Source organism: Trifolium pratense, linkage group LG2 (genome assembly GCF_020283565.1).
Source record: "Trifolium pratense cultivar HEN17-A07 linkage group LG2, ARS_RC_1.1, whole genome shotgun sequence".
Classification (NCBI taxonomy): Eukaryota; Viridiplantae; Streptophyta; class Magnoliopsida; order Fabales; family Fabaceae; genus Trifolium; species Trifolium pratense.
In genome coordinates, this window is record NC_060060.1 from 19,632,497 (window position 1) to 19,659,170 (window position 26,674).

Here is a 26,674-nt window from a genome sequence, read left to right on the forward strand (position 1 = left end):
TCTGATATTTTATAGGTATAAATAATATATAAGTAATATTATAGGACCTCAAAATTTTGAATCGAGGCCCTCAAATTTTTGAGGCCCGATAATATTGTTCATCATGTCATCTCCCACATATCCAAACAGGGTCTCTTCTTACGCCTGCTATAGGTCTTTTAATTTATTCTCTTGGAGATTACATTAGAAGGATAATATGCTCTCTCAGGATGATCTCAAAAAAATTAAATACTACTACTTGATTGAATATTTAAATACATGGTCAGGATATGACACTAAGATGTCAAATTAAAAATATGACAACTTTAATAATTCTTTAGGGGATAATCACCTTACAAAATTGACCGTTGTATTGAACTATATTATAATATAGATCATGTCTATAAAACATTACATTAATCGGAAATAATTTGATATGTCAATGAGATACATTAAAATTAACTCATTTTTAGTTTTGATGTATCTCATTGAGGTATCAAATGATTTCCTATTAATGTTATATTATATATACATAATCTATGTTATAATATCTTTCAATTCAATGGTCGATTTTGTAATACGAGTATCCGATAAAGAATTATCGGAGGTGTTATATAAAAAGTTTGACATCTTAGTTTCATTTGATCCTAATTAACCCTTTTATTATATATGTGAGTGATGTTACACTATTTAATAATGTTTTAACGAATACAAATTTTATAAAATTCATATTTAAATTTAAAGGTTATATCATATAGATCTTTAATGATTTATGCATTTTTACTGAGCACCGTTAGTCTTAACGGATTTAAAAAATATATAATTAAATGATTTTAGATTTCCTTAAAACTGAACATGTGTATGACCTATATGAAATAAATTTTTAATTGTATCCCACATCTCCTTAACTTCATGATCATTCCCACCTTTCTCAAATATAAATTTATACCTTAAAGTGAACACTTCCTAACATGCAATACAATAATACATGATCAAGCAATGAAGGCAAATTAAATTAACAACAAAGTAAATTCTATACAAAGCACTCGAGACATGTCAGAAATCTTGAAGATTTTAGGGTATGGATTGGCATTTGAATGTAGACACCAATGCTTTCACGGATTTCGATCCTCTCTAATTTTCCCTCATGTTTTCTCTTTTTTTTCTTAATCTAAGGGTTGGTAAATTACAAAGAATAAAAAGGAGAGAAAATCAACCCTTGGATAAGAAAAAGGAGAGAAAACATGAGGGAAAATTAGAGAGATCCAAATCCTGCTTTCACATGGTACCCTTGGATAAGAAAAAGGAGAGAAAACATGAGGGAAAATTGGAGAGATCCAAATCCTGCTTTCACATGGTATTGCAGATAGGTGCAAATCTTACAAGGTGTAGGGATCAACTTCCACAGGTCAAGCAATCATCTCTGTTTGTCAAAGAGCACACCATCTGCGCCATCTTGGTATCATCATCTCCATCTGGCTCCTCATCCTTAGATTGTTCATGCATTCACAACTAAAACATTTAATTTCAAACTGTACAAACTACAAATCACATCAATGGAAAGATCGACCACAACAAAGTCTAATTACTTTAATGGTAGACATATCAACGGTAATTTTGATGGCATCACTCGCAGCTCGAGTTTGGAGGTAGTACATACCAGTTTTCAAACCCTTTCAAGACAAAATTGAAAATGATGATAACATCAATCAGCAAACAGTTGATCTAAATGTCACGGCAATACATTTAGTAAGAGAATATTGCCATTTTTAACTTGCTCCAATTTGAAAAGTTGATACCTTGGACCAGGCATAGAAATGCAAGGAAGTAAGCTTTCCAAAGTTGGCTTTATCGATGTGTATATTTAAGCTTTGACTCTGGTCTATGTAGAGTTAAGTTTCTCTCATACTTGTATATGAGTTTCACTGCGATGGGTATTTCTGAGAGATTATGTACTGAACCATTGTCGTAGATAATCTTATTCTTAAGTGCAGGATTCCGCGGTCCCATTTCAGTCAAGTCACGAAGAAGATGCCGGTTCACTACAACAAATTCACCACTTAAATGCAAAGAGTTAACAAGCAAGACAAAGCACTAAGAGATTTCAAGATATAATAATATGGTATGGCAATATACCTCAGCTCTGCGATTGTAGATATTAGAAGTATATGGTTCAAAACACTCATTGTTGCCTAGAATTTGACTGGTAGATGCAGTTGGCATAGGGGCAACAAGAAGTGAATTTCTTACACCCGTCTTTGGTATCAAGTATCAACTCCCGAAGTGCACCCCAGTCCCACAAATTGGAGGGTGTCACAACCTACATATCAGGCTGAAGAATTCCCTGCACATACAAAAATCACCTAAGCAAACCACAAACACCTTGGATATTTAGTCATTTACATATCTGATTTTCCGCCTAAGTACCCAATATGACAGAAGACTTTTCTTAGAACAGAAAAATTCGAACCCAAAATAAAACGTTCAAGATCTTTGTTGATTGTAGTAAAGAGATGACATACAATAAGCATAGAGTCTCCAACTTATGGAGTGCTGTAAGATTCACGTGAATGTCGACACGAGCTTTTGGCGTCATTATACTCTCATTTTGTGGCAAAATGATGTATAAAAATAGTTTATTTTTTTCTTATCTAGCTGAAATGAAAGATACCTCAAAGATTCTACCATTGGCATTGTTTAGCTTAACAGGAACTAGCTCAACCATATAGTTCGTAGGAGACAGTAACAAATCCATTTCTCTTCGTCATTTTTGCTCTTCCTTTCTTCAGATAAGGGTTCCAATTTTCCAAGCTCACCAAAAGACTGGACTGCAAATGATCATATAAGTAAATAGATTGGCTTAAACATAAATGAGAAGAGCAAAAGAAATGAATACTCTATCCATTTCTTTTGAACTGTTGAATTTTTAGGAAAGTTTTGTTTCTGCTCATGTCATTTTCAAACGTAAAATGCAACATTACCTATTATTTTTATCAATAACTACTTTTTTCTTAACTATTTACTGCAGGTTGGAAAATATTGATTAATTTCAATAAAAGGTGACAAAAGTTATTGATTTCCTTCATTCCTTGATTGTGTTAAACAAAATTTGAAAAGAAATGGGGTAGTAAGAAACTGTCAATGTACTCTTGCCAGTGAAATCCTATGATTCGATTAGTTTAAGATATTTTTCTGCTTTCAGCATTTGAAAATAACAACTTTATAAATTTTTCTATTTCAGTCTTAAATTTCCAATTAAACAAACTCAATCTATCAATTCGAGTAAACCAATGTACTAATTAGAGCTTTAATATAGTTCAAAGATAATGTAAAGGTTTTGAATTTCGGAGTCACTACCCTAAGTAGAGAGCCTTACCTAACTAACAACTGTTGGAATTTAACTTAATATTAATCATAAAACATGCTCTCAATAATAAAGATTAAAATCATAATCTTACTTTAGTGCGGAAGCCAAATAAACATATGAGCATGTATCTTTAAACAGGATCTACGACATGTTGATTTATCAAGATTATAGTAATAGGAATACCTGGATGATGAATCCATTAGATGAACTAACCACAGAGTCTCTCGGTAGTAATCCTGAAACACAAAGAGAGACGGACGACGAGCATCCGTTGGCTTGTATGGTTCTTCCTCAACCGGTACTCCTTATGCCTTTAGGACTCTTCTGATGGGGAGAAGAGTCAATATGCGGTGTGTACGGTATATTGAGGACCATAGCCTATATATAGTGTGATGGCCAATTAGGGTTCCCATTATTCCGAAATGGGCCATCCTGACATCCACTCATATTGAGTCCATATCCAATTAATTAATTCTCAATAGAAATCTAATTAACCTTATAACTTTATTTGATCACTTAATCAATTAAGGCTCCTAATTGATAAATAGCTAATATAATTATATAAAGATATTTGCCCACATAATATTATTGGAATATTATAAAATATTCCAACAATCTCCCACTTGGGCTACATATCTAAATAATTATATCATTATTCCTTAGGTGCGCATCCGAATGCTATTTATCTTTAGATTTCAACCTTACAATCTGGTTCATCTCATACATCAATAATGGGACCACCGCGGCTGTCGTCACTGACGTATAACGTGACGGAACCCCGACGACCACCACATCAATGTACTTGACGACATAGATCTGATATGGATGAGTGGCATGAAAATTTCATGCAATGTGATCTCTATATCATGCCTATTTCCAACTGGTCCAACTGAAAACTTTAGTGAGATCAAACTGAAGTTTGCAAATTCAATATTTGCACAAAAGATACCGAACCGGTTATTACCTATAATAACCTCAAACTTTATTTCTGCAGAAAACCTTAACAAAATCTGTATCAGTATCAAAACCAAAGTTAGAACACAACAAATTAGAGACTCCCACTAATCCAAGACATCCTTAGTGACAAAAATAATATGAAAGACCCTAGGTGTCACGTCTTTGATTAGTGAGTCAGCTAGCATAAACTTTATCTTGATATGTTCTATCATCCAACAACAACTAATAAGTTGACAAACTTTATAAAATAGTTGTTGAAACATTATCCGACTGACTTATGTCACAATATAACTTGAGTTGTCTTTCAAAAACTTTTACTTTATGCAACCAAGTGACATAAATACTTACAGTCAGTTCTTGAGTTAAAATGTCCATTATATATAGACATCCAAAAGGATCAGAGTCAAACATCTTGATGATCTCCAAATTGTTAGATCTCCGATATGTGAGCACAAATTATTGTTCTCTATAACAATCTTTGTTGTTGCTGTTGGAACAAAATTGATTTAAAAATGTTAGCCCCTAAATCTATAAAGGTTTTGATGATAACAAAGTATTAATAAACAATTGGAAGGACTAAAAATTTATTTTAAGTGCGCAGATATAAGCATCAGATAAGCTCTGAGTGAAGCTCAGAGGATGTGAATTCAGAAGATCACAAGCGCTCAGAAGATGTTGGAGTTCAGAAGTTACAACCTTCAGATGATGAAGTCTTCAGAACTTCTTGAGTGACTAAAGCCTCATCAACCTCTGAAGATCTTTTTGATATCTGTGAAGATTCCCTTTGCAAGTCAACTCTTCTACCAATGAAGAAAAGGACCTTTCAAGCCTGATCAGTTCAGCTACTCTCGTTTTGTCTGTCCTCACTTGAGAACGTGGGTCTTCAGACTTGTTAGCTGAATAAGGAAAGTCTACTCTGCAGTAGTCAAAGTATCTGAAACTCTTACTCAGTTTAGATACAAACAAACTGCATCAAGACAGACTGCTTGAAGACAAAAGATTATCAACTCCAACGGTTCTTTTTGCAACGACTCTTTTCTGGTGGTATATATACTAGAAGGATCAGTTGCATTAATATAACAATTATTAAGGATTGAACGTGCGCTGAACAAACTCTGAATTCTGTGTATACAAGCTCTGAACCTCTTATCAAGTGTTTTTGCACTTTAGTCAAATACTCTGTACTCTTTGTATTTGCTCTCTTTAGGTTCTTCTAAGAGCATCTGTATACTTTCATATACTTTACTATTACTTGAGGAAACTTAAGCTTGTGCGCTTAAGTGTGAAGTCTTAAGCTTGTGTGCTTGAGCATTGATGTGAAGTCTCTTGCTTGTGTGCTTGAGCAGGTGTAATCTTGTGTGATTATAGTGAAATCCCTTGGAAGTGCAAGGGGACTGGACTACTCTCGTTTTGTGAGAGGAACCAGTATAAATTGCCTGTGTACTTTCTCTCTCTATCTTGTTACTATTTGTGTTTTTTATCCGCTGCTAACTTAGTTGAGTTAAGAACTTGAAAAAGTTTTAACTTAGCTAAAACACAATTCAACCCCCCCTTCTTGTGTTTTCACACCTTCAATTGGTATCTAGAGCTCTGGTCTGTTACTTTCACTTAACAGTGTGACAGTAAAGATCTTGTGAGAACACTATGTCTGGAGGAGACGATAGTAGCACTAGAACAACCGGTGAAGCCGGTGAGGCTAGTGGTGCTGGTGGTGGTCCTAGAAATGCTTTTGGTTTTGACTACTTAAGTAATGAATCACATGAACATAGTGGCAATAGGAAAGCCCCTATATTCAATGGTGATGCATCATTATTTGAGTGGTGGAAGGAAAGACTGTATAGCAATATTACTGCTATTGATCATGAGTTGTGGGATTTGGTTGAGCTGGGAGTAACTTTTGAAAACTTAAATGAACATGGAAGATTGTCCATTGAGCATAGAAAGTTACTCACACCAGCTAACTTAAAAACCTACACTAAGCATCATAGAGTAAAGGACATTGTTGTTGGTGCTATTAGACATGAGGATTATGTCAGAATAGAGAACAAGTCTACTGCTAAATCTATCTTTGACTCTATGTGTGCTACCTATGATGGTAATGAAAAGGTTCAAGAGGCTAAGGCTAGTCTCTTGATAAAGCAATATGAACTATTCACTATGCAACAAGATGAAAACATTGAGACTATGTTTACAAGGTTTCAAATCCTTGTATCTGGTCTTAAAGCTCTTAAGAGAAGTTATTCCACCTATGACCATGTTCAGAAGATTCTGAGAAGTCTTCCTATTGCTTGGAGACCTAAGGTCACTGCAATAGAGGAAGCTCAAAATCTCAAGACTCTGAGTCTTGAGGCTCTGATAAGCAATCTCAGAAGCCATGAGATGGTTCTGAATGCTGATTCAGAAGCTAAGAAGAAGTCCAAGTCTGTGGCTTTACAGTCAACTAGGACTCCTTCTAAAGCTCTTAAGACTCAGCTTCTTGACATTGAAGAGGAATCTTCTGCAGATGGTCAAGAGGAGGAAATGGGTGAAGATGAGTTTGCTTTATTCACTAAGTTTCAGCAATGGAACAGATTTAACAAAAGAAATTTCAGAGGTAACAGCTCCAGAAATTTTGTCAGTAAAAAGGATGATCAGAAGAACTGCTTCAACTGTAAGAAGCCAGGACACTTTATTGCTGATTGTCCAGAAATGTCTGCTAAAGACAAAAGCAAAAGATACAGCTCAAAGAAGCAACAATTCAAGAGCAAATTGAAAAAGAGTCTGATGGCTACTTTTGAAGAGCTATCATCTGTGGAAGAAGTTGAGGAAGAAGAAGAGGCAAATCTAGCCCTGATGGCTTCAACTGACTCAGATGCAGATTCAGAAGATGAATCAGAATCAGATTCAGAAGTAACTGATGAGGTATTTTCTGACTGCTCTAAATCTCAACTTATAACTGCACTTAACAAGGTCATTGAGAAACATCTCAGAGTATTAAGTAAACAAAAAGTTTTACAAGAAAAGCTTAACACTCTGACTGAACAAGCAGAACATTTTCAAGGTCTATATCAAGAAACTCTGAATAGAGTAAATGACTTTGAAAAGGGTTGTGCTGTTTGTCACAAACCTATTGATGAGCAGGAAATAGCTCTTCAACAGTTTGTGCATCTCAACCTTGGGAAGAGCAAAGCTGCTAATAGAATTTATAATGTTTTGAGACATAGAGGAGAAGGACTTGGCTATGAATATGGTAGAACATATTCAAAGCTGAAGACCTTTGCTAAAAAGGTTGGAAAATCTTGGGTTTATTATGTTGTTCCACCAAGTGAAGAGGGAAAGAATCCTGGTATTGTTGAAAATGACAATGATGATCTGAGTGATTTAGAAGCTGACAGCTCAGAGGAACCCAGTTCCTCAGGATCTGGAAAGAAAAGTTCAGAAGATAGAAGTTGTTCAGAACCTGAGAACATTAGTTCAGAAGTTTTGAAAGCTTCAACATCTGAGACTTCAAATTCTGGATCCAAAGGAACTTCAGTACCTGAAGCTAGTCAATCTAAAAGATCAGAAGTTTTTAAAAGAAAAAATTCTAAACCTCAGATGAAATACAGGACTCAGATTATTTATGATTCTAGAGTCAGTAGATATAATCAATCAGAACATGGGATTGATGATAAATACAAACCCTGGAATCATAAACAATCCAAATCCTGGAATAATAACAGATTTCAAAAGAAAAGTTTTCAAAAAGGTTATTATTCCAAACCAAGATCTTTCTCTAACACTAGACAACATAGTAAGCATTTATGGACTAACAAGCGTGGACCCAGAAGATGGGTACCAAAAGCTGAAATAATGTATCATTCAGATTTACCAACTAGGAAAGGATATGTCCTACCTAGAGTATGGAAACAAATCCTATGCAAAGGAAGAAGGGCTTATGTCCTAGACAAATGGCTAACAAGTTCTCAAGTTAACAATCAGAACTTGAAAAATGAAGAGGAAGAATACTGGGATGACTTTATCATGAACTGTGATGAAGAGTTCTATCGCAATGATTAAAGTTGTTTCTCATACAGCCTGCCACTCAAAGAAGTATCATGAATCGTTCATGGTATCTGGATAGTGGATGTTCAAGGCATATGACTGGTGACAAACAACTATTTTCTAAGCTGACTATGAAAGAAGGAGGATCTGTTGGCTTTGGAGGTAATCAAAAAGGAAAGATAATAGGTACAGGTACAGTAGGTAATTCTTCCCTATCTATTAATGATGTTTGGTTAGTAGATGGACTCAAACATAACTTATTGAGCATAAGTCAATTTTGCGACAATGGTTATGTAGTTGTCTTTAATAAGGAATCATGTACTGTATCTAAACAATCTGATAACTCCATTATATTCAAAGGTCTGAGAAAGAACAATGTTTATAAATTTAATCTTTCTGATTTGAATGAACAAAAAGTGATGTGTCTTTTGACCTTGAGTGAGGAAAAATGGATCTGGCATAAGAGGTTAGGCCATGCTAACTGGAGGTTAATCTCTAAGCTTAGTAAGCTTGACCTTGTCAGAGGTTTACCAAAAATCAAATATCACTCAAACACACTTTGTGGTTCTTGTCAAAAAGGAAAAATTACAAAATCATCTTTTAAACCTAAAAACATTGTTTCTACCTCAAGACCATTGGAACTTCTTCACATTGATCTTTTTGGGCCAGTTCACACTGCCTCTATCAATGGAAAGAAGTATGGATTAGTAATTGTTGATGATTACAGTAGATGGACTTGGGTAAAATTCTTAAGAACAAAAGATGAAGCTTATGATGAGTTTAGCATCTTCTGCAAACAAATTCAAAATGAAAAAGGCTACACTATTTTAAAAGTTAGAAGTGATCATGGTGGAGAATTTGAAAATGAACCTTTTGAAAACTTTTGTGAAAAATATGGCATTCTGCATGAATTCTCTTCTCCTAGAACACCTCAACAAAATGGGGTTGTTGAAAGGAAGAATAGAACTCTGCAAGAAATGGCCAGAACCATGATGCATGAAACTAATGTAGCAAAATTTTTATGGGCAGAAGCTGTAAACACAGCATGTTATGTTCAAAATAGAATCTATATCAGATCTAAATTGAACAAAACTGCTTATGAATTGTTCAAAGGAAGAAAGCCTGACATTTCTTATTTTCATCAGTTTGGATGTACATGTTATATCTTAAACAACAAAGTCCATCTAAAGAAATTTGATGCTAGAGGTTATAAGGATATCTTTATAGGATATTCTGAACGCTCAAAAGCATACAGACTGTATATTTCTGAAACACACACTGTGGAAGAAACTATGCATGTCAAATTTGATGACAAAGATCCTGACCAAGTGTCAGAGCTTGTGGAAGGTTTGTCTAGATTTCAGGTATCAGAGGATCAATATTCAGATATTCCAAACTACTCAGAACATCCTTTCTCTGAAGAACCTCTGAACATAACAGTTCCTACAGACTCTGAACAACAAAGAACTGAAGCAACTGCTGAACCTGATGTTGATGAGTATGAAGATGATAAGCCCCCAAGAAATACCTTCAAATACAAATCATCACATCCAGAGGAACTGATCTTAGGCAACAAGGATAGTCCAAGGAAGACAAGATCTCAACTAAGAAATGAGGAATCTTTAGTTGGTCTTATCTCAATGATGGAACCTTCAAAGATTGATGAAGCTCTGAAAGATGATGCTTGGATTGTAGCAATGCAAGAAGAGCTGAATCAATTTCAAAGGAATGATGTATGGACTCTAGTGCCCAAACCTTCACACAAGAACATTATTGGAACAAAATGGGTATTCAGAAACAAGCTGAATGAACAAGGTGAAGTGGTAAGAAACAAGGCTAGATTGGTTGCACAAGGTTATAGTCAACAAGAGGGGATTGACTATACTGAAACCTTTGCACCAGTTGCTAGACTTGAAGCAATCAGGTTACTTCTATCTTATGCTGTTAATCATGGAATAACTTTGTATCAAATGGATGTTAAGAGTGCCTTCTTAAATGGTTTTATTTCTGAAGAAGTGTATGTTAAGCAACCTCCTGGTTTTGAAGATGTCTCAAATCCAGAACATGTTTTTAAATTGAAGAAATCACTGTATGGTCTGAAACAAGCTCCAAGAGCTTGGTATGATAGACTCAGTAATTTCCTTCTTGAAAAGGGTTTTGAGAAAGGGAAGGTTGACTGCACACTCTTTAGAAAAACAACCAAAGAAGACATTTTAATCATTCAAATTTATGTTGATGATATTATCTTTGGTTCAACTAATGCTTCCTTGTGCAAGAATTTTTCTAAGATAATGCAGGATGAATTTGAAATGAGCATGATGGGAGAATTGAAATTCTTTCTTGGAATTCAAATCAATCAGAAGAAGGAAGGAACTTATGTTCATCAATCAAAATATACCAAGGAACTTCTGAAGAAATTCAACCTAGATGACTGCATGATAATGAACACTCCTATGCATTCAACTACCAACATGAGCAAGTCAGATGATGAAGGAAAAGTAGATCAAAAGGTCTACAGAGGTATGATTGGTTCCTTACTCTATCTGACAGCCTCTAGACCAGATATTTTATTCAGTGTATGCTTATGTGCAAGATTCCAGTCAGATCCTAGAGAATCTCATCTTACTGCTGTAAAGAGAATCTTTAGGTATCTGAAAGGAACAACTAATCTTGGACTTCTCTATAAGAAATCCAATGATTATGTGCTAAATGGATTCTGTGATGCTGACTATGCTGGAGATAAAATTGAAAGAAAATCCACAAGTGGCAATTGTCAATTTGTTGGTGAAAACCTTATCTCCTGGGCTAGTAAGAGACAAACTACTATAGCTTTGTCTACAGCAGAAGCAGAATACATTTCAGCAGCTAAGTGTTGTACACAACTACTCTGGTTAAAATATCAGTTAGAAGATTATCAGGTAAGCAGTAACAATATTCCTTTATATTGTGATAATACTGCAGCCATTCATTTATCTAAAAATCCTATCCTACACTCTAGAGCCAAACATATTGAAATCAAACACCATTTTATCAGAGATTATGTTCAGAGAGGCATTATAGATATTAAGTTTGTTGATACTGAAAATCAATGGGCTGACATATTTACTAAAGCCTTACCTGTTGAAAGATTTGATTTTATAAAGAAACGTCTGAACATGTTTTCAATCTCTGAATGAAAATTTTTTTTTGGCAATTAAAGTGTAAGAGGTTATGTATATCAGAACTTATGTCTTAGAACATCTGAAACACAAGCTCTGAAGTACTTAACTCTGATAGAATATTTTAAAAACTCAGAGGCTCTGAACTATTTAAATGGAAAACGTTTGGTATTTGATACTGAACAGTTGTCCATTAAAATAGCAGTTACCGAGTAATTTTCTGCACGTGGTCTACGTGTGTCAGGTAGTGGGTGGTTAATGATGATTTTTGGTATTCAACTTTCTGTCAATTAGCGTAACTTCCCAAATTTGCTATTTTCGTGTTAACTGTGTGCATTTAAATAAAACTTACACAATACACTTGCACACTTCTCACTCTCACAACCTACACTTTCACTTTCTCTCTAAACCTTCAACAAACTTTCTTTCTCTCTCATTAGTTCAAAACCCTACCCTAATCTCCAACAATGGCTGGTGCTTCGTCTTCTTCGTCAACAAAGATTCCACCGTTTATGTTCAAAAATCTTCAGATCGTTGGGAACGAGATGGAGTTTCCAGAATCTGAACTCACTTTTCTTTCAGAGAAGATGGTTGATTTCGACGGTCTACAAGCTAATGGGTTTGACATTAAAAAGTACTTTATCACTCAGGGTTGGGATAAGTACTTCGACATGCTTAATGGTCCTATATATCCATATTTGCTGAAGAAATTCTGGATGAAAGCTAAGGTTTTTGACAAGCATGAAGCTAAGAAGGAAGAACTTGCTGCAATTGAAAGGGATCCTAGTCTGAAAGGAAAAACTAGGAAGGAAATGGGTCTGTTGGAATTCACTGGTATACAGATTAGGTCAAATATCTGTGGGATGAATATGGCATTCTCGCCTATTCACTTCAATGCTTTACTTGGTTTGCCTAACTCTGGGATAGAGTTAGATGCATTTGAGAAGGATACCAGATACAGAGATGATCTTCTGCATCTCATCTGCACAGATTTTTCATTGAAAGGCAAAGTCAAAGGACTGACTGATGAATGCAGAGTTCTTTTTCATTGGTGGGACTGATACAATCTCCTGGACTCATCGTCATCTGCTGTATTTCCTTCTGACAGGAAAGAAGGTGAATCTCGGAGACTACTTTTTTGAAAGGATATGTGAAGCAATCTTCGCTAGCAAATCTCAGAGGAAAACAACTATTGTTTATCCTAGGCTGCTATCAGACCTTCTATATCAAGGTCATGTTGTTGAGAATCTTAAGAAGTTCCATCCAGAACTTGTGCAGAAGAAGTTCTCGCCTGAAATCCTACATGCCAGTTTCCTTACCAAGATGCGTCTTATTTCTACAAAGCTGGTTGCACCTCCACAAGAATTATCTGCTCGTCTTGAAGATCGTTTGTATGTGGATGGATATCCAGTTATTTCAGAAGCTGATGCTGAGCACATCATTCAGGACTATTTGGAAGTGCTCAGAGAAGAAGGATTCACTGTTGATAGGAGTATGATTCCTCCTGCGCCTGCAAACATGTATAATCCTACAAGGAGACCTAAGAGAAAGGTTGTTTCTCAAGCTGATCAACCTAAGCCAAATCTCTTGGCTCAGAAGAGGATTAAGGTGGAGCAAGCTGCTGCTGAAAAGAGAACCAAGAAGAAACATGAAGAAGTTGCAAACAAGGCTGCTGAAGGACCTTCCAAAGAGCCTATTGTTGTTGAGGTAGACAGTTCATCTGAAGAAACTGAGTCTGAAGATGAAACTGAATCAGATGAAGAGACTCTTGCTGCCAAACTTCGTAGAAGACAAGTTCCTGTTCCTAAAGGTAAGTCTTCTAAGTTTGTCTTTAATGAAGCTGAAATTGGAATAGGTTATACAAAACCCCTTAGGACTATACTTCCTGAACCCACAATTATTCCAACCTCTGATAACCCTCTTTCTGAATTAGAAAAACATCTTAGCCCATACCCTCTCAATAATCAAACCTTTACCCATAAATCTTCATCACCCCCTAAACCAAATTCACCTCAACCCCAATCACAAAAAGAAACACCTACCATTCCATCATCTGAACCAGAATCACATATTCCAATCATTGAACAAGCTTCTCCCACAAAACAACCCTCTCCAATTAAATCTCCTGAACCAACATCCACACGCAAATCTCCTGAACCATCTTCTGAACCTCAACCAAACCCAAGTGCTGAACATGCTTCTCCTGAGCGTATTCACACTTGTGCTCCCAAGCCTTCAGAGGCAGAAGTTGTTATTATTAACAACCCTGCTAATGAATCACCAAACTTCTCTACCATTCCTAATCTCTCACCCTCTTCATCTAACCCTTTTGATAATCTATCCACTCAGCTTCATGATGACTTACTTAGATTATCTAAGATAAAGGACAGGTTCTTAGTTTGTCCCTCTGATGTGGATTTAGAGGTGTCAAGTCTTAAGGCCAAGATTTGCAAGGCTTTGGATGCTGTAGGTGAAGACATTAAGGCTGCTATTGGTAAGAGAGATCTGGATGTGATAAGCTTTATGAAGGACAGTTTGGCAATGGCTGATTTGAAGAGATTGACTTCTTATAGTCATGAGGAATTTGAGCGTGCCAAACTTGAAGCCATTGCTGCTGCTGAACAGCGTTTATCTGCTTTCAAGGTTTGTTGGGTTGATTCCAAGCTTTTTCAGAGTCTTGAAGCTCACAGGGTTGAGAAGGAACGTCTAGAAGAAGCTGCTGCTAGAGTTGCCCAGTTGGCAAATGAGCTACATCAAGAGGATGCCCCAGAAGAGGATGTACTGGATGTACTGAATCAGGATGATGTTCTGATGATTGATTATCCAGAGGAAGGTGAACCCTCCTCTGATAAAGGCAAGGCACCTTTGGTTGAAGATCAAGCTCCTGTAGTTGTTGATCAGTTGCAGATCTTTCAAGAAGCTCTGAGGGAGCAACAAGAAGGTTTGGAAAGGCAAAGGACAGCTCACCTCAACCTGGAATCTAAAGTGGATGGTTTAGTTTCCAATGTGGGATCGCTGAATGACAAATTTGACCAACTCTTAGCTTTCCTTAAGAAACCCTAGGATTCTTTGCACTTTATGTTTTTTTTGTTTTTATCTTCTGAACTTGATATTCATATTTTCTTTACTTTGTCTGAACAATTTCTTATTTTCGGATTTTCACTTAGTTATGTGGTTTGTTATATTTTTGTTTGTGCTTGATGACAAATCGTCACACTCTCTAATCCATGCCTATTTTAGCAACATTAGATACATTTTAGTAGGTTTTTAGCAATAAATATAAGAGAAATCTAACCATAAGCTTGATTACTTGATTTGCAAGAAAACAGGAAAAATTGCAGGAAATGGAGGATTTTCACTACGCTGGGGGCGTAGCCCATCACGCGCCGCGTGATGGAGCTCACAGGGAGCCAAGATTTTCACTCTGATCACGCGCGGCGTGATGCCTTACCACGCGCGGCGTGAAGCCTGGTTGAAAGAAGAAGATTGCTCTCTGACTTGATCACGCGCCGCGTGATTCTGTTACCACGCGCGGCGTAGTTGATGGATTTGCAACCACGCGCGGCGTGATAGATCTGGCGCGCGGCGTGGTTGCCTTCTGTATATATAGTTTCTGCATAATTCTGTTTTCGGGTTGGAAAATTCTGCGAAATTTGACTACATTCTGGTCTTGGAACTTGAAGATCGTGATTCAACACTCCAGCGGAGAGCTCCAAGCACATCGAGAGCATGGATTCACAAGCCATGGCGATGAAGCGAGGAAGCGAACGAAGAACGATGAGGAGCTAAGCTTCCTTGGAGGTAGGATCTAGGATAGTCTAGAATGTAGATAGATCAGTTGTAATCTGCTATATGTGTAAGAATCTACTCTTTTCATAGTGTTGATTTAATGCAATTCGATGTTTAATGCTTTATAATCCTTCATTAGTGTTGTAATGATTTCGAGTTAAGTCACGTGCGAGAGTATTGATTTAATTTCTGAACTGAATTGCATTGAGCGCTCGAGTGTCTCCGGTCGAGAGATTGAGGCATAGAGTGTAGCGAACGATTGACGCGCGTTAATATCATTCGTTGTAGGTAGCTTCCGCCCGAGAGATCGGGGGAGTATCGACAACGAATAGAGTGGATTTTGACAAGAGATTGCGATTCACTAATTTGTCGATCTAGTTGTTAACACTTGAGTAGATTCCTATGATATAGTAGATTGTATGTGGTTTAGCTATAGACTAGGCGATTCCGATGATTCTACCTCGCTTTTCCATTATATCAAAGCACGTTTTCTAACAATTCATCACTCAACATACCCCCAATTTATGTGTATTTCTTGCATAATGTCTATGAGCACTATTCGACTAGTTTAATCACACAATCCCTGTGGATCGATATTTTTATTACTACGTGGTAATTCGTTCACTTGCGAAATAATCCATCAGTGCTAATTTTCTTTGATAAATAAGAACATAAGAACACCAGATGCTTTTAAACGAATTTTTTTTATTAATGATCTAACAATGTTGAGTACATTGGTAAAACGAAAAAGAAAAAGACAACCTAATCCTAATCAGATGGATAATACTCAGAAGAAATCTCAGATTTCTCCTCAGCATCCTCTGATGAAATTTCTATGGGATCTGGGTTTTGCTCTTCTTCTTCTTCTTCTTGTTCTTCTTCTGGAACATAGCCAGCCAAGAACTCAACATAGTCAGCATCATCTTCATTCTCTTCAGCTTCAGAATCTGATGAGATGATTATTATCTCAGCATCTTGTGGTTTCTTGTCGTCTTCTTTATCTTTCTCATCTTTTTCGCGTTTTTCTTCTTCTTTCTTTCTCCGAAACTCTGCGATGCGTGAACTAAACCTTCTCATTCTTCTTGATCTTTCTTGATATACTCGTTTATTCTTGTTTTTATGTGAAGAATGCATGTTAACTTGTTCACCTTTTTATAAACCTGTGAGCGCGTTGTTTTTTCTTTTTGAAATAAATTCACCTTTGTAACAACCACTCTTTTTCTTTCACTGTCTTGGTTATATAAATTTTTTTTACTTTTTGATAATGACAAAAGGGGGAGTAGTTACGCATTAATTGATAAGTGATAAGTTTCAAAGCTGAAACCACGCTCACGCCTTTATCCATTAAGTTAAAAGTTGTTACTTTTAAGTTATTTTACGTATTTCAATGTGGAGACTAAATTAGTTGAAACTGAAATAAATTTCATAAGTAAGGATAAGTTAAGAGTGCAATTTTAACTTAACCTTATGAGACTTAGGGGGAGAGCTTGCAAACCTCTCACTCTGAAGAAAGATATGAAATTTGTTTTATTTCAAATTATCTTAATCTTATACTAAATTAAAATATCATGGATATAACTTAAAGCTTTGGCTTTAAGAAGCATCAATCTTAGGGGGAGCTTGCAAACCTCATAAACCTAAGAGAAACATGATAAGTTAATTTAACAACAATTGTCAATTAATACTTATGTTTGTCATCATCAAAAAGGGGGAGATTGTTGGAACAAAATTGATTTAAAAATGTTAGCCCCTAAATCTATAAAGGTTTTGATGATAACAAAGTATTAATAAACAATTGGAAGGACTAAAAATTTATTTTAAGTGCGCAGATATAAGCATCAGATAAGCTCTGAGTGAAGCTCAGAGGATGTGAATTCAGAAGATCACAAGCGCTCAGAAGATGTTGGACTTCAGAAGTTACAACCTTCAGATGATGAAGTCTTCAGAACTTCTTGAGTGACTAAAGCCTCATCAACCTCTGAAGATCTTTTTGATATCTGTGAAGATTCCCTTTGCAAGTCAACTCTTCTACCAATGAAGAAAAGGACCTTTCAAGCCTGATCAGTTCAGCTACTCTCGTTTTGTCTGTCCTCACTTGAGAACGTGGGTCTTCAGACTTGTTAGCTGAATAAGGAAAGTCTACTCTGCAGTAGTCAAAGTATCTGAAACTCTTACTCAGTTTAGATACAAACAAACTGCATCAAGACAGACTGCTTGAAGACAAAAGATTATCAACTCCAACGGTTCTTTTTGCAACGACTCTTTTCTGGTGGTATATATACTAGAAGGATCAGTTGCATTAATATAACAATTATTAAGGATTGAACGTGCGCTGAACAAACTCTGAATTCTGTGTATACAAGCTCTGAACCTCTTATCAAGTGTTTTTGCACTTTAGTCAAATACTCTGTACTCTTTGTATTTGCTCTCTTTAGGTTCTTCTAAGAGCATCTGTATACTTTCATATACTTTACTATTACTTGAGGAAACTTAAGCTTGTGTGCTTAAGTGTGAAGTCTTAAGCTTGTGTGCTTGAGCATTGTTGTGAAGTCTCTTGCTTGTGTGCTTGAGCAGGTGTAATCTTGTGTGATTATAGTGAAATCCCTTGGAAGTGCAAGGGGACTGGACTACTCTCGTTTTGTGAGAGGAACCAGTATAAATTGCCTGTGTACTTTCTCTCTCTATCTTGTTACTATTTGTGTTTTTTATCCGCTGCTAACTTAGTTGAGTTAAGAACTTGAAAAAGTTTTAACTTAGCTAAAACACAATTCAACCCCCCCCCTTCTTGTGTTTTCACACCTTCAGTTGCCTCATTTTAACAATTCAAATTTTGAATTGCTCAAGTATCTGCCAAATGATCTTATTATATACACTATTTCCAGATGTGTATAAGTAAGATCGTACATAAGTTTCACAAAGTTGAAGCATATATGAAAATACTTTATTTTCTAAATTTCCAGATTTTTCTTTTGAACAATGATTGAGACTAAATAGTCTCCCTTTATAATTAAGGCAATTCCTTAGTTTATTGACTTTCATGTCGAATTTACTTTCAACTTTATTGATACGGCTCTTTTGTTATACTCGAATGATACATTGAGAATAATTTCTAAGTATCGAAATGCCTAATACAAAAGAGATGTGCCCAAGATCTTTTGTCACTAAACTTTTGTTAGTGATTTCTTGATTTTGCACAACAATCATATATCATTGTTGACTAAATAAAATAAAATCGACTCACTAAACTGTAAGAAATATAAGCATACTCCCACTGAACATGTATAACCCACATCTCTCCAAAATATACATCTCAAAACCAAATGAGACAATAACTTTATGAGACTTTTGTGGTATCAATAATGAGACAATTTTCTTAACAAATAAATGGATTGCTTTTGTTTGCACATTATCTACTTTGTGTCTATTGACATAAAGTGTCATCTAATTGCACTTTATTGTGTTTCTTTATGTTGCCATCAAGGAACACTCTCTTAATATCCATCTTATTTAGCTCCAAAAAATCATAATAAGTAACAAGTGTCGTGACTGCCCTAATAAAGTTTTCAAAACAAAACAAATATGATTTCTCTTTTCAGTCAATACTTTTCGACACTTGATACTTTAATTCTTGAAGGTATTGAGTTTGATCTTCATGAATTAATCTCTTAACTTAATTGAGAGAAAAAACACTAATATCCTTATGAGAACCCAAATTTACTATATAAATAGTAACCATATGAATTGATTTATAACCAATTCTTCCTCACTCAATTTTGTTCTTTTACCATATCTCTCCCACAAACTCAATATCTTCAAGAGACTTTGCAATTTCCGTCTCATAATGTTCATTAACATGGGACCAAAGTTTATATTTCTCAAATATTTCAAAAATTCTAGATTGTCACAAGTCATAACTGAATTGATTATAATAATATTTGAATTTAAAAGACAAATTGAATCTCTCGTTTAAAATAATAATAAAGAATTTATAACATTAAAACAAAACTTAATTCACATGATGATTCACCAAATTGTCTTTTAAATACAAAGTAACAACAATCTAACAAATAGTTGAAAATCATCAATCTTTGCCGACTTATTTCCCCACTAGATTGATGTGTCTTTCAACATCATTGAAAATTTGTCAGTTTAGATCATATTTTCTTATTATTCTTCATTTGCCTTTATCCTTTGAGGTATTTACATAATGAGCACTATTTTATTTTCTCTTGCTTCAACTGTTTCTTTATTGCACACTTTATAAAATGATTCTATTAAAGAATCGTTTCTAACTTTAATAGTTATAAGACTAATTGTGCAAATAGAACTGATTGTCAAAATTATATCGCTTTAGCAAGATTAAATAGTTACCTAATGTGCTCTTGAGATTTTCTTTGCTTAATACTCCGAATGAAATATTATCTCTCCGATGAGAGCTTATTTTTCGCTTTATTGCTTTAGAAGCACTTTAATTTAAGCAAAGAAAACATGACAAAAATTATGTCATCTTAAATAATACCTCAAATGTCTCTGGAATTCAAAACTTTATGATCATGACCTATGTCGTTCGGAGTATACTCGCCTTTTATTGAGTCTCACTTTAAAGTTATCGAATAGTGAGAGAATTTGAGTTTCTCCATCTTTACATAAGTTTAGATCCAAGAACACAATAGAATTTTAAGAATTAAAATTCTAACATGATTTTGCAGATATACACAAACTATAGTTGTCTATAGAGAATAAAAAAATTACTCACCAAAAAATACCTAGTGCACCATTGATGTCAAGCTCTTAGAAAATCACATCAATTGCTTGTGGTATTTTGTGACAATGATCAAACACTGACGGTCAATATTTATAAACCATATAAACCATAAATCCTTATAATCGTCATATGTTTACCGTTATAAGTGTGAATGCAATCCACTAAATACTTATATGGATTTACACTAACACGTCTTTATTAGGCACTTCAATAAATTATGATAGAGACATGCTCAACTTTATTTGTAAATTATAAGACAAACAAGATACCAAACGCACCATCAATCCCCAATCTTTGATTGTAAGAACTAACTGCAAGCGGTACTCTCAACGTAATGATCAAATGTTGGTAATAAGTCCTGTCAGATAATGTGCGCCTTTGACACCAACCATTACCCACATGGATAAACTTAATAATTACCACACATTTACCATCACATGTATGTATATTATTCGGCCAAACTGCACGTCTTCCTTTTGACCGACTGTAACAGCTGGCATGAATAATCTCATACTACATCTTTTATAATTTCAATTGAATATAGTCTACGCACCGGAGGTTGCTTTATGCAACTTTTTGTTTCGACAAACTCAATCAAAATTACTAGACAATTTAATAAATTGAATATATATATGCATGTAATTATTCGGCCGAACTGTGTCTACCTTTTGGTAGACCAAAATAGTTTGTATGAATAATTTTATACATCCTTATGTGATTCTAATTGAATCAAATCTACGCAACAGAGGTTACTTTTGCAACTTGTTTCAACCAAGACAGTCAAAATCACCTGACAATTTATTAAATCAAATGGGAAGAGTCTTAAATTTACAATGCACTACTCACAAAATGTAGACCTTATTTATTAGTGTCAACTTTTATGATGTAGTAACTCTCTTGATTTGTAGAAAAATCTTCTCAATCTCTCTTATATAGTCTGGTAATTGTTTACTATATGTAGAGGGGAAACAATTGTATATATGTTTTGTATGATGTGAGCTTTTATGTTGTAACTTTTTTGGTTTGTAGAAAACCTTCTCACTTTCTCTTTTGGTTTTGTATGATGTGAGCTTTTATGTTGTAATCTCTAATATTGATGTAATTAAGCTTAAGTTACAAAAAAAATCCACCATTTCTTATTCTATTAGTCGTTAAATATGCTAAAAGCAATCTCATAAATCATAGTGCTTCATCTCATAACAAATAAAATTATAGTGCTTACTAACGAGCACTATAAAAAAAATTATGAAAGGTGAAAGATAACCCTTTTAATGTTGTTTTTTGTGTACTTATTTTGAGTGTCAAACTTTTATGTACCATCACTCCTCATACATATATGGGCATCTGAAATTTATATTTGGAGCTTGGAAGAGTTATTAGGTTTGTTGTAGAAGAATAGTAATTTTCTAAAATTTTGTGATCTCATTGTATCTTTTTTTTCTTCTTTTTCATATTCAACGAGTGAGACATTGTTGCAATGCATGTTGTATATACAACTCTTATGTTTCCTTAACATATTGTACTTTACAAAACTTCATGTTTCCTTATACATATTGTATATATACATGTTTCCTTCACATTGTAACTCTTCATTAACTTTTATATTTCCATTTATCATTATACCAATTCATGCATCTTATCAATCTATTGATTTATTGAGTGTGAAGCTACTCTAATGAAGTAGAGTAATGAAGTAGAAAATGTGAATCAATGTTAAAGTTTTATATGGACTTATGATTGCAACCTTTCAAAAATCTCTTACCCTTTGATATTTTTATCGAGGTGCTTGAACACCCTATAACAATCTTTTAGTTAAAAAAATGTCTGCCAATTTTTGACACAACTAATCTTTTAATTTTTGAGTAAAGGTGTGTTTGATTTTCTTTTTATTTGTGCCGGATATACCTAATAAATTTTCCTTTAATTAGTTTTTTTTTTTAAATTTTGCGTAACAATATTCCTTATTTTGGGTAACAATGTTCCTTTTTGTTTATCATTTTTTTGTAGTATTAGCTATTTTCGTTGTAGTATTAACTCTTTTTGTTATTATTAAAATAATTATTATCTTTTAAAAATCACATCTCTAAATAGTATATATTTTTTTATTCAAAAATATGAATTTTATAAGTCTATTATTTGTCAATATTATAAGTCAGACTATTATTAAAATTTTAAAAATTGAATATCATATTATTTTATTCAATAAACAAATTATAAAATAAAAATTTTAATTTTTAATGTAAAGACAACTACATTTTTATATAATAGCTAACCTTTAAACAAAATTATCTTATTTCCACATCATGCAAATGCAATTGTAAAAAGAGGATTTTTATTTATTATAATGATGATGATAGGAAAAAACGAAGTAGAAATGAAAGAGACGATGTTTAACAATAACAAATGGTTGTTACCAATTAATTGAGGGAAAATGAAGAGTTAGTGGTGATTACTTATTAGTATAATTGAAAGGATAACTCTGCCCTTACGTATTCTTTCTATTAAGTTGACATCATTAGCCATATTTATTCATTGTGTGTTTTCAATTTTTATTTTATCAAATTCATAAAGAAAAAAGAAAAAGATATTCTGAATCAATGATTATAAATGCTAGAGGTTCAAGATAAATTTCCCTTATTTATCTGAAGAATATTAGATCATGTATGATTTCTTTTCTCTTTTAAAAAATATATTCTTTTATTAAAAATGTTCTTTTGAAGTTTAGCTCTAATATAAAATTTGACAAAGTTGATTTCAAAGCTCTTTAAATATCTATTTTTTGTTTTGTCAAATAAAAACACTATATATTTATCTAAAAATATTAATTGAGTTTATAAAGGTCAAAGACAAGTGTCTATATTTTTTTTTTTTTGAACAAACCAAAATGATATATATATATATATATATATATATATATATATATATATATATATATATATATATATATATATATAATAAAATAAACCAATCATCCCCCCCAGCACAAGACGTGCCAGAAAAGACTAAGTAAGGTTACAAAGAGTCAAGATACATGAACCAAAAGAAACTAAACAAGGCCCAAACAAAGCATAAAGTGTCTATATTTTTTATATACTAATAAAATAATACGAGAAACATAGAGAGGATATAAGTCGATGTCGATCCTTAAAAATATATTAGTAGACTATACTATAGTACGTCTTTATAATAAGTGTTTTTATTACATGCTTAGTGAATTCATGATGTGAACCGAAAGTTGCCAAAATAATGTCAAACCGATAAAAATTAAAATGAATAAGATATTCATAGTGATGAGAATAAAAATATATACGATAAGATATTCATTTTTAGTGCATTTTTTTAAAGTCTCCTTTTACATGCTTAGCGATCTCATAATCTCATCACTTTGTTTGATCAACAATACGACAAATTTATTCAAGCAGAATTACAATGAAATGTTTTGATAATATTTTGACTTTGTATGGAGATTAAATCTTTCATTTTAATAGTGTTTTGACTTTAATTTGAAATATAATTAGATGATTAAAAATATATTTAATAACCCTATAAAATACTACTTACATTGCATATGCATGACAAAGTTGTTTCGAAAACTCTTTGAATATTTAGTCTAATATAAAAAGCCTCTTTAAAGTATAAAAAAATTTAATACTTTAAAATAATTTACCATTAATTAACATGTGATCTTATTCTTATAAATTAAAGGTCAAGACAAGTATCAACCATTTTTTCATATAAAATAATAATAAGGAGATGGGAGTATAATTAAGATAAAGATAGAGAGATACAGAGAAAAATAATCCACTATATTTTCATAAAAACAAAAAATATATTAAAATAAAAATTACACTAATTTGAAGATATATAAATCAAACCAAGAAAAAATAAGATTAATAAAACAAATTTTTAATATAATAAACTAATCCACTGCACTTCTATTAATTCTATATACGTACACCTGAACGACACATTGTCTGTATTTAAATCAATTTTTATCTATCTATCTATCTATCTATCTATATTATAGATTCACTTGAATGGAGAAAAAAAAAATTTAAAAGTCACTTTTATAATCAAAGAATAATTCAACACATCTAAAAAAATTATTATTTTTAATACAATTTATTATAAAACACAATTTTTTTTAAAAAACATTCTAATCAAACCCGTGCAACGCACGGGTTGAACACCTAGTAACTATATATAGCAAGCTTTATACATAATTCAAATCGAAGTATTTGATTTGATTAAAAAATTCACCAAAATCACTAATGAAATCATGATGGTCACGTTTGTATTTGGACCCCAACAATATGTGATCAAAACAAAATTAGTGATAAAGCCAATCTATATGATTGATTTTAGGTGAATACATCGTTTGTACTTTGTATGCTGCAAGTCCCAAAACCTTATTTCTTATAACAATGATATTATAACAATAAGAAACTTTATAAATAAGGGCAACCTGTGGTTTGAAAACTAAACATTACTGTAATTCAAAACCCAAAATTAATGAGTAGAAAATTGAAAATCAACCGAATCAAATTCATACTCAGATCCATATCCTTATTTATAAAAACAAACCTAACACGCATGTCAATCTCGTCAAATTGATTTTAACAAAATTATTAAGGACATTATCACGTTCATTGATCCAAAGGCTTTGCAAAATCATGTATAAAAAAAATAAAAAATTGATTGACGGACAAATAAAAAATTATTGCTATCTTAAATATACAGTGAACACATAACTCTATATGCCTTTTATCCTAATGCATACAGACCACAAATTCATGTATAACTAATATGTTAGGCTTTGTCAAATTGAGCAGCAAGACCAAGCGCCAGAATTTATAAAAACATAATATATGGTTCATAAAATAGAATCCCAATAAATCAAACATGAAGAACTGCTCTGATACCACTTGTTGGAATTTAACTTAATATTAATCATAAAACATGCTCTCAATAATAAAGATTAAAATCATAATCTTACTTTAGTGCGGAAGCCAAATAAACATATGAGCATGTATCTTTAAACAGGATCTACGACATGTTGATTTATCAAGATTATAGTAATAGGAATACCTGGATGATGAATCCATTAGATGAACTAACCGCAGAGTCTCTCGGTAGTAATCCTGAAACACAAAGAGAGACGGACGACGAGCATCCGTTGGCTTGTATGGTTCTTCCTCAACCGGTACTCCTTATGCCTTTAGGACTCTTCTGATGGGGAGAAGAGTCAATATGCGGTGTGTACGGTATATTGGGGACCATAGCCTATATATAGTGTGATGGCCAATTAGGGTTCCCATTATTCCGAAATGGGCCATCCTGACATCCACTCATATTGAGTCCATATCTAATTAATTAATTAATTAATTCTCAATAGAAATCTAATTAACCTTATAACTTTATTTGATCACTTAATCAATTAAGGCTCCTAATTGATAAATAGCTAATATAATTATATAAAGATATTTGCCCACATAATATTATTAGAATATTATAAAATATTCCAACAACAACCACTTAGGGTTAATCCATAGACCAATAAATAAACAGCTACTATTTGGAAGTATATATTGGTACCTGAGGTAATGGAAGCTAAGCTACCGTCTTTTACTATGCTCCCAACCAAATTTCAAATCAATCACAATGCTCCCAACCTATAACCTTGATTCTATTCGGAAGAACAAATGTCAGATCAACATGCTTGGCTCACTTCTCAGTTAAGAATAATGATGATCAAGTGAGCCAAGCATGCTGATCAGGCATCTATTCCATCCATCCGCCATCTTTTACTATACGGCACACTCGTGTCTCTCCATTCGGTTCGGCTTCCTCCATACCAAAACTCTGTTTTCACCATTTAATCAAGTGCCTTCAGTCAACAACAAAAATACAATATAAATTGATGTGGTGCACAAGTTTACTATTTCATTCCTCACATAAAAAGACACTATTTTTTCTACACTATAAATTAGACACTATTTAAGATAATTGTTGTATAATCAAGTACCAAATCCTACAGTTAAATGCCTCCAATGCACTGGAATATAATTTGTTTAAGATTGTTCAACATTACAAGACTATTATTACCTTTGCATGTGCATCTTTAAGAACTGCTGGTACAGGTATTTCAAGCAACACATTTTCATTGATAGATTTGCCAGCCTTGAATACTTGCATACCACCCTTCCCTAATGACCCAGCCTCTTTCTTCTGGTATCAGAAAGACTAGTTTTTGGTACCTAAGGTGATGGAAGCCACCATCTTTGGATATGTAGAACAGTCATGTCTTTCCTTTCAATTCGGCTTCCTCCATCTCCATACCAAAACTCTGTTTTCACCATTGAATCAAGTAACTTCTGTCAAAATTAAAAATAGTACAATATAAATTGACGTGGTGCACTAGTTTACTATTTCATTCCTCGCATAAAAAACCACTATTTTTTCAACAATATAAATTAGACACTATCAATAAGCAAATCCTTAAAAGGATGAAATGATCCTAATCAGTAATTCAAGAATTTTGCTTTCTCTGGTGTTATATCCACCAATATCACATTTCTTACGAAAGCTAGCAAAAGTAACAAGCCTAAACCTATTTCAAAGATGCATTGATATATT

At 33.6% G+C, this 26,674-nt stretch overlaps 1 long non-coding RNA gene across 7 annotated transcripts; it reads right to left on the bottom strand.

Moving 5' to 3' along the window:
* Nucleotides 1-878: 878 nt before the first annotated feature.
* LOC123903889 lies at nt 879-26,381 on the bottom strand. 7 transcript variants are annotated; one of them, XR_006808215.1, is made up of 7 exons: nt 26,144-26,381; nt 25,634-25,925; nt 2,651-2,807; nt 2,116-2,323; nt 1,779-2,021; nt 1,569-1,652; nt 879-1,467 (listed from the first exon to the last, which is right to left on the bottom strand). It is a non-coding gene; the product is annotated as an uncharacterized LOC123903889 (long non-coding RNA). The 7 variants fall into 7 exon arrangements; XR_006808216.1 differs by having other exon boundaries at nt 879-1,491; XR_006808212.1 differs by having other exon boundaries at nt 879-1,652; nt 25,634-25,900.
* Between the last annotated feature and the right edge of the window lie 293 nt (nt 26,382-26,674).